This window comes from Colobus angolensis, unplaced genomic scaffold (assembly GCF_000951035.1).
Source record: "Colobus angolensis palliatus isolate OR3802 unplaced genomic scaffold, Cang.pa_1.0 Scaffold65, whole genome shotgun sequence".
Lineage (NCBI taxonomy): Eukaryota > Metazoa > Chordata > Mammalia > Primates > Cercopithecidae > Colobus > Colobus angolensis.
In genome coordinates, this window is record NW_012120154.1 from 5276312 (window position 1) to 5279281 (window position 2970).

Below are 2970 nucleotides of genomic sequence, written 5' to 3' on the forward strand. Positions count from 1 at the left end.
GCGCTCCCCTTCGACCCTCGTGCCCCCCCGGTGCGGTCCCAGGACTGGGCACCGGAGCCGACCTCCCCCTGCCGCTGGGGCACGCGCCCCGCCCTCGCCTCGCCCAGGCCCGACTCTGGCAAACTTTTTAACCCCTTCCGGGAGCCGCGGCCCCTGGGACGCAGGCTCACGGGTTGGGAGCCCGGGGCAGCCGCTCCCGTGGAAGTTCCTGACGTCTGAGGCACGGAGGTAACGGGCAGCGGGCACCGTTTGGCAGCTGTCAGGGCGTCCTCCTGAGTCAGAGTCGGACCGTCCCGCTGCAGACCTTGCACCCGGCCCGGTTTCCGCCTCCGCGGCCGACTTCCTCATTAGCCCGCTGCCGTCAGGCTGGCCGAGGAGGGCCAGGGGGAGGTGCGGCGACCGTCCGGACAAGGAGGACCCGATGGGGACCTGGGCGCGAGGCAGGAAGGGCCACCCCCAGCCCCTGCTCCAGCCCTCAACCTCTGACTTCTGTTCCCCGGGGGAGGGAGGCCCGGAATGCAGCAGCCGTCGGGGCCGCCCAGGCGTGCACCTGATTCCACCGCACCCAGGAGCCATCCTGCCCAGGCGGGGCGTGGGGGCAGCTGGCTCTGCCGTTACGACCAGGCCTGGGCGATTGCATCTTTCCTGTTTGAGCCAGATCGGAGTTTTCTATTCTCCACTCCCCGCACCCGCTTCCCTGTGCTGGGGTCCCCCCCCACCCCATCCTGTTCTGGGGCCACGCGCAGGAGACAGGACGGCGGCATCCTCATTCCCCCAGGGAAGCCCCGCTGTTTCAAACTGAGAGGCAGCACCCCCAGCACTAGCTTGCTAGCTGTCCTGAGGTAGGGGGCAGGGTGAACGTTCGGCCCCACCCAGCCGGTGTGGAGAGAAGATTCCTTGGGAAGTCCCAGGTCGTGGAGGCGGGCGCTCTCTCCACCGGGCAGTTGAGAGGCCCAGCCACTTTTCGGTTCACTGCGCCCTTTTCTGGATTTCAAAGTAACTGTTGAGTAACGGTGGAAAGGGAAGAGAACCTTGGCTCCTTCTCCATGCAGCGCAACACTGTGGCCATTCTAACTCCACTGCCTGGGCCAGTGTTTGGCTCACCTGATGGCTTAGGAGTCCCTTTTTGGTAAGGAGGGAGGCCTTTTGAGACAATCACTCAATTAATAATAGTCAGTTTATATGCAAGGCTGCTATGTGGGGGGAAGGGGACACAGATGTGTAATTGAGCAAATATTTAACTGCCCTCTCTGTGCCAGGGACTCTGGCAGGTGGTGGGGGATGGGAGGTTGAGTAAGACCTGGCCCGTGCCCATGGGCACTTAGGGGAGAACTGAGACAAACCCGTAGATGAGTCTAGCGTGAGGTGGAGATGACAGGGACCCCGGAAAGGTACTGTGAGTCATGGAGATTGGGAGAAGGGAGCCAGACTGCCCTGTGAAATCCCGGGCCCTGCCTCTGCCCTTGGGGAGTTTACAGTCCTCAAGGGGAAAGTGGCAGAACGAGTGAAATACAAAGGCAGCCTGTGATGTGTGTCCCAAGTATGCCATAGACAAAGGACTCGAGGAATTTCAAGGCTGAGAGGGGCCACTTCTCTGGGACAAGGAGGGAGCTGCTACGAGGGAGAAGCACATTGCAGGTTTGGCAAACTGAGGCAAGCATGCGGTGTTGGAAAGTGAGGAGCCTCTTTGTGGGTAATTGGAGGGTAATTAAAAACATGGAGAGATTGCTTAGTGTAATTTGAGAGCCACTGCGCCCTAGATGACTGTGGGGTGACACCAAAGAACTTCAGTCTTCATACTCAGCAAGCCCTGGCAGCGCAGGTGGGCAGATCCAGGTGTCTGGAGAGCCGGCGTTGGCAGGCTCTGTTTGGGGAGCTCTCCAGTCCGGGAGAAACGAGCAGCATTCTGTGAGGCTGCTCATCTGAAAGGTTCAGCAGGGTAGAGGAGAGAGAAGATCAGGGCCCTGGCTTTCTTGCTTTTATTTTTAAACTTTTTAACCTAAGGGGTTGGAGATGGGACAACTTCTCTCTTGTAGGATGAAGGACGCATGTTAATCACAGCCTGCCTTTTGCCCGCTCTTGCTCCAGAAAAAACAAAACAAGGATCTGTTAGCTCTTTAAAAGAAGAAAAACACTCTCAAAAAATGCAGCATTGTTGTGTAGCCTGGTAGGGTATTGCTAGAAATCAGCCTGGCTGTTCTTCCTTTACTTCCTCTTCTAGCTAATTCTTCAATAAAGTACTTAAGAGAGCCCTTACCAGCTTGACATCTTTATTTCAAAAGGAGAGGAGGGGTTGGCTGTCATTTTCCTCTGAGCCTGGCCGGAGCCTGGCCGTACCCTTCTCTTGGAGGGGGAGAAAGAGAAACCCAAAGCAAAGGAAGAAGAGGAAAAAAAAAAAAAACAACCCCAAAAAAACCCATGCCTTGACAGCTTCCTCCCAAGCATTATGTTCCAAAAATATTTAGAATAACAAAATCTGTGTGTCATCTTAATTAAACAAACGTCCTAATTTACTGAGCATAAAACAGCATCTCTGCCTGCTGGGGCAGGAAGTGCATTTCCCTTTGTGCAGCCCTAGAGAGTCACTGCCTCTCAGCCTTAACCCTTGGTGTGCTGAGACCCTGGGCTGGAGTCCTCTGCTGACAAAAGAATGGAGCCCTGGCAGTGCTGCTCCTGTGTCTTACTGAATCCCACTTTTAGAGCTGAGAAGAGTGGGATAGTGGAAAGAACGTGAGCTTTGGAAACAGGCCGAGTTCAAATCCTAACCCTGCCGCTTACTAGCTTTGTGACCTTAGGCAAGTCACTTAGCCTCACAGCCTGAATGTGCTCATGTGTAATACGGGAATCAAGATCCTACCCTGTGGGGTAAGATGCGTGAACTGAAAGAAATAAAGTATGTACATGGCCTATTATGTAGTGGCTGTATATGTGTGTGTGTGTGTGTATGTGTGTGTATATATATATATATAT

The 2970-nt window shown here is 55.1% G+C and overlaps 1 protein-coding gene across 2 annotated transcripts in view; it reads left to right on the forward strand.

The window, feature by feature from the left end:
* MYH9 (myosin, heavy chain 9, non-muscle) overlaps positions 1–2970 on the forward strand; it is a 107012-nt gene that overhangs the window by 658 nt on the left and 103384 nt on the right. The gene's annotated exons all lie outside the window — the stretch shown is intronic.